Below are 12,074 nucleotides of genomic sequence, written 5' to 3'. Positions count from 1 at the left end.
AATTGAACAGTCTTTTGCCGAATTTCCTGTACATCTATTCAGCTGAGTCCAAAATATCTGTTATTATAATTACGGCTATTTAGCCTGCTTAAGTTTAGGAGTGTCCCTGTTTAAATGTCATTAGCTATTTATTCATGGATTCTTAGGGCATTGTAGGTGTAAATTTACCAAAAAGTATATGTAGCATAAGAAATAGAAATTTAAATTTAAATTTACACATACCTTTTTCTGGGTGTTGCGGCTTTTCCTCTTTCTGCGATGTTGAAAAACTACTGAGTGTGTGTGTGGGGGGGTAGGCAATTTGAGAGAATTAAGTTAGAAAAACCCGGGTTTTTTTTCGTAATATATATAGAAACATATATATTATATTATATAGGGTGGGGGAAAAGGTGAAAGGGTTGATTTTTTAAAATAGGGAGGGGGGAGGGGGAAAGGTGGTTCCTTTCTCCTTCCCCCTCCCTATTTTAAAAAATCAGTAACTAACTAGTAAATAGTCAATGACATTTAAACAGGGGCACTCCTAAACTGAAGCAGGCTAAATAGCCGTAATTATAATAGTTTATTAAGAGGAGTAACATGGGAGTTTTCCCAGAAATAATATACATAATTTACTTGTGTCTTATAACAAACCACCTTTCCCCTTCTCCCTCCCTATTTTAAAAAATCAACCCTTTCACCTTTTCCCCCACCCTATATAATATAATATATATGTTTCTATATATATTACGAAAAAAAACCCGGGTTTTTCTAACTTAATTCTCTCAAATTGCCTATCCCCCCCCACACACACACACTCAGTAGTTTTTCAACATCGCAGAAAGAGGAAAAGCCGCAACACCCAGAAAAAGGTATGTGTAAATTTAAATCTAAATTTCTATTTCTTATGCTACATATATTTATTGGTAAATATACATCTACAATGCCCTAAGAATCCATGAGTAAATAGCCAATAGCATTTAAAAAGGGGCACTCCTAAACTGAAGCAGGCTAAATAGCCGTAATTATAATAGTTTGTTAAGAGGCGTAACATGGGAGTTTTCCCAGGAATAATATACAAAATATCTGCTTTCTTTAAATGTTTCAGAGTTTTGCATAACGCCTTTTTATCCTCTGTTGTGAGCTCATTCAGGTTACCCTGAAACTGCTCCACCGTGGCTTCGGAGATGTCTTCTATATAGAGGTCCTGCCACTCCATACCGATTTGTTCGTCGGTAATGAAGAACTCTGGCATTATTTCAGAGTAGTGCATTATTAAGAAGTTTTCCGCAGCTGCGATGGGTCCCCTGAATCTCCGTAATAGTATTAGTATTAGTATTAGTATTAGTAATGATGTAATTTTTTCATGTAGTACTGTCATATCCTGTACACCCCTTGAGGGTACATGGCAGGAATTTGATGATGATGATGATGTTAGGAATCCCTTTTATAGTGGGGGTGGTGTAATTTTTTTCTTTCGGTATGTACTTTTTACATACTGGTGGTAATCCGAACTCACGTTCTTTGACTGTCTTGGGCATTGTCACCTCCTGTACCCACGGCCTCAATGACCGTCCGGAAGTGCTGAAGTTCGCCCCCATCTCCTCTACTTCTAAGTTAGCATTGGTGGCTTTGCTTTTCCCTGTTGGAGTTGCCACAAAATTGTCAGTTTCCTCCAGTGTCGGAGTGGCTGTAACTGGGTTAGCATTGGTGGCTTCGCTGTTTTCTGTTGGGTTTCCTCTGCTACTGCTTGTGGGAGTTCTTGGTCGATGGGCTCCGAGGCTTTGGCTGTTTCTGTCTTGGTTAGCTTTTCTTCCTGTGGGCTTAGAGGCCTTTTGGTAGAGTTGGAGTTTGTCTCCATCTCCTCTGCTTAATTTTCTTCTATGTTCTCTGGATCTGAGTGTGCATTGGTATCTTTGATTTCAGTTGGAGTTTCCATTATAGTTTCGGTATTGGCAGTTTCCTCCAGGGTCGGAAAATCGCAAAGAACATATTGGTCGGGATCCTTCATGATTATAAGCAATTTTCATCATTTTACTTTTATATTTTTACAAATTTTATTATTAGTATAATGTTTAAAAATCATTATGGTATAACATATAAATAAGGGTTAAATAAAATAATATCTTTTAGAAAAAACATAGTAATCTATATATATAATATAATTTTTTTTAAATATAATTCAATTTTTAAAATTTCTTGAATATTTTAAAAGAAGAATTCATACACCTTTTATTTGATATTTATATATTATTATATCTTTCCTACCACTAGGATTATTGTTTGTCTAATAATCGCTTTAACTTCGCGATTTCGGAAGTAAATATAAGTCTCTGGAACGGGATTTTTGCAAGTCCTGTGAAATATTAATTAAAAAAAAAAAATTAGGTTAGATTAGAGTAATATATAATGTACTTCATTGAGCCAGAAAGCATTGTTTGCTCTTTTGGTAGCCGATATCTTTCCATCCTAAAAATTCACAGCGGGCGCCATGGCGCCTGCGGACACTGCGTTGCCGACCTCTGCTTTAACACTCGGAAGGTCGCGGTGATAATTTTGGTAGGAAGCGGTATATCTGTGCGATACATTCATTACTAGAATTTGCTAAAATGCAAAAAAAATAAAGAATAGACACTGCAAATATAATTCATAACGGTACAAATTAAGTGAATATTCAATCCAACATTATTTCATAGCCCAATATAGAAACTACAAGAGTTTCATGCCGAATATATATATATATAGAAACTAAAAGTTTCGGCGGAACAAGCAAAGTAGTGCAACGTTGGACAACTCGTAGCAAAGGTGGAGCAAGCTACAGACTCTTTCCTTAGTATTTTCCATAAATGTAAAGCACATCTCCTAGAGGATATGTATCATAGAAATATGTATGACAAATATTGAATTTAATATTATTTCAAGAGTTCGTGCCGAAAATATGGAAACTAAAACTTCGGCGGACACATGCAGAAGTAGTTCAACGTTGGGCAATTCTTTGCAAAGTGGCGCAAACTACAGACCACTTTCCTTAGTATTTTCCATAAATAAAAGCACATCTCCCAGAGGATATGTATGATAATATTGAATCCAACATTATTTCAAGAGTTTCGTACCGAAAATATAGAAACTAAAAGTTCGGCGGACGCAAGCATAAGTAGTGCCATATTGGGCAACTCGTTGCAAAGGTGGGGCAAGCTACAGAAGACTATCCTCAGTATTTGCCATTAATGTAAAGCACATCTCCTAGAGGATATGTATGATATGTATGATAAAAATAAGCCTTTGGCTGTCTATTTCAGTAATACATGATGGTTTATTTATTTTCAGTTACAATCTAGAAATTATTAAACAAAGAATTTAAAAAAAAAACAATTAAACTATACTGACATCGGAGGTCGCGGTATCTCTCAGATAACATTTACTGTCAAACATCGTAAACCTTTACATAACATGTGTTCAACCAAACTGACAGCAAAAAAAAAAAAAAAGTGCGGAATATCTCGTAACATATGAATGCACAGCTACTCATGATCTTCAACCTATACAATAAATAGATTAAAGAATATTCATAGAAAGACTTTTAATGGGATTATATTGATCAAGTGCATATAATAGACAACTAAGTTATACCAACTAGTTTCACCAACTAAGGCTGTTGGCATCTTCAGGGTACATAACTGATGTAAGGGTACATAACTGATGTAAGGCACTAAAAAGTAAAAAACTGTTACAAACTATGAACTTTTTAGTGCCTTACATCAGTTATGTACCCTGAAGATGCCAATAGCCTTAGTAGGTGAAACTAGTTGGTATAACTTAGTTATTTATTATATGCACTTGATCAATATAATCCCATTAAAAGTCTTTCCAGAGCTTTTTGGTCAAGAAAAGTAAACGTTTTTAAAAGAATATTCATGTTATAGTTCACCCACCATTTCTAGATCCCTTCTTGGCTTGGTGCCAAGAATGGTCGATTCATGCTGAAGGGGAGAAAGAAATGAAGGATGTACGAATTGGTCGCCAACATGCGAAATCACGTGCTTTCTTGTCTGTCGCTGTACTAGTACTAGCTTGATTTTTGTTGTTCTCTTTTTGCATTATTTTTTTATTATTAATTTGTATGATGGATCCAGTACAGTCAACAAGTTCTATTGTTACACGTTTCAGTAGCTCTTGCAAAAGAATATTGAATAATGTGCTGACATTCTGCGAAAAAGAATCGTCAGAAGGCCGTCTTCTTGTTCCCCTTTCTCAAGTCATAAAACGTGGAAGTGCAATTGCGAGCGTATCGTGGTCGACTGTTAAAAGAATTCGTAGGGAATCAAAAGGTGAAGGTAAGCCAAAATTTAAATCTCCTAAAAAAAAGCGCCAGAGAAAGAAAACCATCGAAACCGTAGCTTTGAATGATTTTGATGTAGACGTTATAAGAAGAACTATTCACGAATTTTACGTGGTCGAGAAAAGAGTGCCAACTGTTCCGAAATTGATTCCTGTGCTTAAAGAAAAAATTAATTTTCCTTGGAAAAGAGAAACTTTAAGGAAAATACTTCATGAAATCGGATTTTGTTTTAAAAAGTCCCAGAATAAAAGGAAACTTATCATGGAGCGAAGTGCCATTGTTTTATGTAGAACGCAGTATTTGCACGTATTAACACTCTACGTACATTTTTCTAACTGTTATACAAGCAAAATAGTTACAGTTTAAAAACAGCGATGTTCGTAAAAGAAAAGCTAAATTTTCCGACCTGTAATAATAAACAAACTCAGTTTGTTTATTATTACAGGTCGGAAAATGTAATAATAAACAAACTCAGTTTGTTTATTATTACATCCCAGAAGACAGACTGATTACCCTATTATCGGAATGGATTCTCCTTTTTCTGACATGCGCAGAAGTATCGAGGGACCTCAAATCGGTGGGCGAACTATAGCAATTAGCATCTATCTGTCAAATCAGATGCGACCTCCCGAGTGTTAAGTTATGTAGGTAGTGCAACTTGGTAATGTCGATGACCATATTCTCGTAAGACTAAGGTCAACTTACGAAAATTTCATAGTTTCTAAAAACCTTTGGCTTTGAAATAATGTTGGATCTAATATCCGCTTTCACTGTTTAATTTTACATCGCCGAAATGAAGCCGTATGGCTCTTTCTTTTAGTAATAGACAGTTCCGCTAATCCCAGAGGTAGAGCAACACCAGGGCAACTCGTTGCAACGATGGAGAAAGCTACTCGAGTCGTGTTTTCTTTCAAGAATGGGAGTTCATGTCTTTCATCATCGGCCTTTGGAGTATAAAGATTGCTGAGAGTCGGCTGGTAGTAATAGGGGATGAGAGCGAAAGGTAGAGTATGATAGTAGGAGGTAGTAAAGAGGCCTCAGTCAACCTGTTTAGCTGTATAACCCAGAGGTTGTGGCTAAAAGGTCTGTGAACATCTTCTCCTTGCACCTATTCTGTAAAAAAAAACATTAACAATTTAACTAACCAGGTGTCTATGGAGGTCCTCTCCTAACACTTGTTTTAGTATAATACTTAAGCCGGAATTTTTATTTTATTTATTTATTTTTGATTTTTTTTTCCCGAAAAAAAAAAATAAAAGAAAAAGAACACTTAACTACGGGAGTCAAAAAATAAAAGTACTACGGGAATGAAAGCATAAAAGAGTTATGAACGTTTTTTTTTTAATTATATATAAAAAAAAGCAGTAAAAAAGAAACTGGCCAACCTTACACCACAAGGAAAACAAGATTTGGGGGAAGAATCTGGCCCGAGAGATGCCGCTCCAAAGGAGCAGCACCGCCTCGCAGTAAGCCTTCGCAGCCCGGGTTCTCAGATCTGCCCCCTCCTATATGAACTGTAAGAACCCGTGAAGAAAAGAAAAGAAAAAACACATTTTTTTTTTTAAAGGAACAGACACGGTATGATTAGGCCCTGTCTCAGGACACAGAGGACAGGAGGTTTGCACCATTTATTTACAAATCTCCCGTCCCGTAGTATATGCCTTTCTTGTGCGAAAAACCTAGGGAGATAGAAATAGATCCCGCTGAGTATTTTGGCTTGTATTATGTTTTCATCGCTGATTTGGGACTTTTCCCGCACTTTCCAGATGTGATACTTGATTACATTGATGAGGAAAATTGTAAATTTCTGAATTTTCTTGACTAGTGGGGCAAATTGCAGGTACAAGACCTCCTCTAGTGTAAGCGGCTGGATTCCCAGTACTGCGCTTAATCTCTGCCAGACATGTCGGGCGGGGGGACACCAGTAAAAGAAATGTCCCGCCGTTTCAACGCTCTGGCAGACGTCGCAGAAGGGGTCGCACGTTCTTGAATTGTATCGGGACATGACCAGTTTCACCGGTAGCCGACCATAGGCTATTCGCCATGCCAGGTCGCGGTGAAATGGCTGTCCCCAGCTATTTCTGATAATTTGAAAAAGCATTTCTATGTTAGTTTCTATATTTGGCCTATCACATCTGGAAAGTTGAAAGAACTCCCAATATCTTGCTTGTGGCTTTAATTTTAGGATTTCCCTCCCTTCGGTTTTAAATTTTTGAAGCTGTTGGCATAATGGATTATACCATTCTGGCACAACCTCTGCGCTGGGATCAGCATGTCCCGTGGTCCCGAAGTAGGGGAGAAAATGCCCTAGAAAGTATTTAATTAGGGATCCTGAAATATGGTTAGATTTTAAGGCCTTCCCTATGGTTTTGAGAGTGTTTACATAGAATAGGCAGTTTAGTTTCGGAAGTGAGAAACCCCCTTCATTGGTTTTGAGATTTAGATATTCTTTTTTAACCTCATGCTTTCTTCCGTTCCAAAAAAAATCTATTAGTATTTTGTAAAGTTGATCTTCTTGGGTTTTTTTAATATTAGTTATATTTATTGTAGGCATTAGCATGGGGATTATTACTGTTTTATTTATTACCGTTCTTCCGTAGAAGGAGAAATAATTGGGTTTGAATGGTTTTATTTTCTTTTCGCACTCTTCTCGCAGTTTCTTAACAGGCAGTACCGGGTTCGCCGTGAATGGGACGCCTAGTACTGTTAGGGGCTGAGTTTGCGGGACTAAGCCATAGGGAAGGTTATTTCTATGGAAATTTCGAAAAATTTTAATTTTTGTCTTTGAAGTAGTAACGCGAAGACCACTGGTCATGCTGAATTTTTGCAAAATGCCAAAATAAATGTAGATGGAATCAGAGTCTCTGAGTGTCGCCACTACATCATCGGCATATGCTATAATTTTGCTCTGTCTGGAGACTAGGGGTAACGGTATTCCTCAAACTGCAGGGGCGTTATCTATTTTTCTTATGAGTGATTCTAGCGCGAGTGAGAAGAGGAGAGGGCTTAGTGGGCAGCCCTGTCTCACCCCCTTTTTAATAGGAACGGGTTCCGAGAGGAACCCATTAATAGCTATTTGGGTGGAGGCCTCTGCGTAGATGTTTTTGATTGCTTGCCGAAGCCTCCACCCCACACCTATTTTCTGAAGGATGTCCTGCAAGTACGTGTGTCTGACGCTGTCGAACGCCTTTTCCAGATCCGTAGAGAGAAGTGCCAAAGGATAATTTTTGTTTTTGGCCAGACGGATTAGATCTCTTAAGAAAAAGAGATTTAATTCCATCGATCTACCCGGTATTCCGTAAACCTGGGAGCTTGTTATGATTTTTTCTATACCGCATTTGATGCGGCTGCAGATAATTTTTGCAAATATTTTGTAATCCGAATTAGTTAGGGAGATCGGTCGCCAGCTATCTGCCAAGGTGCGATCCCGATCTTTCTTTGGGATAAAAATTGTGTGGCTTTTAACGAATTCCTCGGGGATATTTCCCGAAGTGAGGAATTCGTTGAATATTTTTACTAAAACTGGTAGTACGTAGTCCCAGATAGATCGGTAGAATTCGATCCCTAACCCATCTAACCCTGGAGTTTTCCTTGCCTTCACTGTTTTGCAGGCTTTTTTAATTTCCTCAGCAGTTATCGGCCTGTCAAGCAGAGCGCTAAGGTGCACGGGAAGACGTGTGATGTCCCACTCACTGAAAACATCTGCGCTCTGCTGATCAGAAAAAGCTCCGAGGTACTGTTGATGGAAACAGCGAAGTATTTTAGGGGTTGATTTTAGCAGTTGGCCATTCTCTTGGATCTGGTAAACCGTTCGCTCGTCATTTGCCGCCACCCGTTGTTGATTATAAAAAGCGGCAGAAGGCGTTTCCAAATACCTGAGATAGAGTCTCGCTCGAAAATCGAGGTCCTCGACTCTATGCTGCCGTTCTTGCTGTAGCTCGGTTTCTACCTGTCTGATAAGATAGTTACATGGAATTCCTCTCCGCTCGTTGGTGCGGTACCAGCCGAGCTCCCTATAGAGATCTCTCAGACGTTGTCTCTGTTGGTGTGCCCTTTCACGCCCACACCGCTGAAAGAATTCCCTTGCCTGCGACTTGAACTGTAGCCAGGTTTCCCAGTCCCAGTTAGTGTCTCTCCATTCGTTACAGAGGTTCTGTAGCTTATCGCTAAAAAGACTGGGGAAATTGGGAGGGAGCCTCCAAGGACCTCTGGCTGTTTCTATTATTTCTGGTATCCTTATTTTTAATAGTACCATTTGGTGGTCTGTTAGCAGACCTCTCACAGCGATATGACGTACCCCAAGAACATGTGGTACTAAAAACTGGGATAGCATAGAATCTGTCGAGCCTTGTTGATATCTGGCCACGGCACCACGTTGTTCCGACTTTTAGTGGATTCTGCCGTCTCCAGATATCTACAAGGTCGAAGTTTTCGCAGCAGCGTTTCAGTGTTGCAAACCCGCCAGTTCCGGTGTTAGCGTTTCCGCCTATTTTGTCATATCGTGTATCTTCTATACAGTTCCAGTCGCCCGCAACGATTAGGTGTTGCGCACCTAGAAAATAGTTTTCCAGTGCGGCAAAGAAACCGTTTCGTCGGTGGGGGCTATTCGGGGCGTAGACAGCCATAAACCGGGTGTTACGGCCACCGTACTTCCAGTCCACGGATAGACGTCCCTTAGCGTCTTTCTGGACATTGAAGAACCCCCCCCCCCCCGCGATTGTGGGGCGAATTAGTATCCCCACTGCTCGCGAGTGAGCTTCCCCGAAACACCAGTAGCTGGTGACCGGGTAGCTTCTCGAAAAGTTCTCCACGTCCCAGTGTTTGTAAAAGTGGGTTTCTTGTAAAGATAAAATGTTGATATTATGTATTAGCATCAGTCTCCAGACAGCGCTTTGCGCCTGAGGATTGCGCAGACCGCTTACGTTTAATGTTGCAATTTTTAGACTTTGGTTCATTTTAGAGTTTTGGGGGAGAGGTGTTACTTCTTTTACGAACTTTCTGAATTCTGGGGCGGGGGGGGGGGGGTTGTATTTCTATCCTCCATGTTGCCATCCTAGAATTTCATATCATTATCAGAATCGTCTTCCTTAGAGATCTGGGATTCCAGTTCCCCTGGTTCCTCCATTGTTGTTAAATTTTCCTCTACTGGTGTTGGGGTTTCACTATTATTTCCTGTTGGTTTTGTGGTTTCACTATTATTTTCTACTGGATTTGGACTGCTGGCTTTTGTCCTTTTATTTTCTTCCGTGTCTGAGTCTCTCGTGCGTTTTGCGGCACTGTTTGCTTCCATTTTTTCTTCTCTTGTTTCTATTTTACTGGTAGGGGTTTCTACCCTTGCGGAGCGCTTCTTCTTTTCTGTTTTTCTTGGTGTGGTTTGTTTAAACACTTTGGGATCTGCTGTCAACATCGTGTCAGGTGGTGGCTGTGCGGATGGAGCCGCTTCTTGTTCTGCCATCGCAGGGTTTTCTGCAGGTATTGCGGAGTCAGGGGTTATATTACCTCCTGTTATTTCCGCCGCTGTTCTACGCGGGTATTCATTTACTTTGTGTTTTGTGTCCCCGCATTTTAAACATGCTTGATCGCATTTATCCAGGCCATGACCTGCTGTCAAACAGTTTTGGCATTTGCCTTTGGGGCAGTCTTCCCCCATATGTTCGAAGGATCCACATCTGAAGCACTGCTTCTTAACACAAGGGTAACTGATCATTACCCTGGCTGAACCGATAAAGACGAAGTTGGGAACAGGTGTTTTCATCTCCATGGAAACGTATACCACCCCCGACTTCCATTCTGGGAAGTCACTGTCCTGCATTATTCTGACTTCTTTTACTGTTCCCCATTTGGAAAAAAGGTTCTTAATTGGAGCATCCCCGCTTTCTAAATATTCGACTGGGAACCTGTCTATTCTGATCGTTTTTAACATACTTCCTATTATAGTAGGGAGGTATTTTTGTCCTTGGCATTGAACTCCTAAAGAGAGTTTTTCTCTCGTTGCTTCGTCCTTTACAACGACCTGGAATCTCCCTCCCCCGTACGGGGTAAATCCGAATATATTATTAATCCCTACCGTATCTATTAAAGCTTTCGCGAATGTCCGCTTTTCGATGTTAGATTTTACCTCGAAACCGAGGGTTTTCACTCTAGGTAAGAAGGAAGTCATATCGGAGGTTCAGAATATCCTTGTTATAATTTCCCGAGAAAAAAAAGGAAGGAACCAATGGGCCTTCTAGGGGGGGGAAAAAAAAGAGAAACGCCGAGCGTTCCCCGTCCGCAGAAACCTCCTGCTAACAGGCGGAAGACTGACAGACAGGCACCAGGCAAGATCAAAATTACCAGAGAAAAACCAGGAAAATAACAAGATAAGGGTCTTACCAAGTTGACTTGCAGGTATCATGCAGCAGGGCTCGAACAGGATCTTCTGTCTGTTGATATCAGGAATCAGGAAATACAGGGCTGGACTGGAATTATTCAACGCCAGGAAAATCTCATTATTCAGCGCCAGGTAAGTATCAGGTCAATTTACGAAACTTTCATAGTTTATAAAAACATTCGGCTTTGAAATAATGTTGGATCTAATATCCACTCTAACTGTTTAATTTTACATCGCCGAAATGAAGCCGTATGGCTCTTTCTTTTAGTAATAGCTAGTTCCGCTAATCCCAGAGGTAGAGCAACACCAGGGCAACTCGTTGCAACGGTGGAGAAAGCTACACGAACCGTGTTTTCTTTCAAGAATGGGAGTTCATGTCTTTCATCATCGGCCTTTGGAGTATAATGATTGCTGAGAGTCAGCTGGTAGTAATAGGGGATGAGAGCGAAAGGTAGAGTATGATAGTAGGAGGTAGTATAGAGGCCTCAGTCAACCTGTTTAGCTGTATAACCCAGAGGTTGTGGCTAAAAGGTCTGTGAACATCTTCTCCTTGCACCTATTCTGTAAAAAAAAAAACATTAACAATTTAACTAACCAGGTGTCTATGGAGGTCCTCTCCTAACACTTGTTTTAGTATAAAACTTAAGCCGGAATTTTTATTTTATTTATTTATTTTTGATTTTTTTTTTCCCGAAAAAAAAATAAAAGAAAAAGAACACTTAACTACGGGAGTCAAAAGATAAAAGTACTGCGGGAATGAAAGCATAAAAGAGTCAAAAGATAAAAGTACTGCGGGAATGAAAGCATAAAAGAGTTATGAACGTTTTTTTTTTTTTAATTATATATATAAAAAAAAAGCAGTAAAAAAGAAACTGGCCAACCTTACACCACAAGGAAAACAAGATTTGGGGGAAGAATCTGGCCCGAGAGATGCCGCTCCAAAGGAGCAGCACCGCCTCGCAGTAAGCCTTCGCAGCCAGGGTTCTCAGATCTGCCCCCTCCTATATGAACTGTAAGAACCCGTGAAGAAAAGAAAAGGAAAAACACTTTTTTTTTTTAAGGAACAGACACGGTATGATTAGGCCCTGTCTCAGGACAAAGAGGACAGGAGGTTTGCACCATTTATTTACAAATCTCCCGTCCCGTAGTATATGCCTTTCTTGTGCGAAAAACCTAGGGAGATAGAAATAGATACCACTGAGTATTCTGGCTTGTATTATGTTTTCATCGCTGATTTGGGACTTTTTCCGCACTTTCCAGATGTGATACTTGATTACATTGATGAGGAAAATTGTAAATTTCTGAATTTTCTTGACTGGTGGGGAAAATTGCAGGTACAAGACCTCCTCTAGTGTAAGCGGCTGGATTCCCAGTACTGCGCTTAATCTC

Source organism: Typopeltis vanoorti, chromosome 3 (assembly GCF_054136105.1).
Source record: "Typopeltis vanoorti isolate ZY-2024b chromosome 3, IOZ_Tvanoo_1.0, whole genome shotgun sequence".
NCBI lineage: Eukaryota > Metazoa > Arthropoda > Arachnida > Uropygi > Thelyphonidae > Typopeltis > Typopeltis vanoorti.
This window is presented reverse-complemented; position numbering follows the sequence as displayed.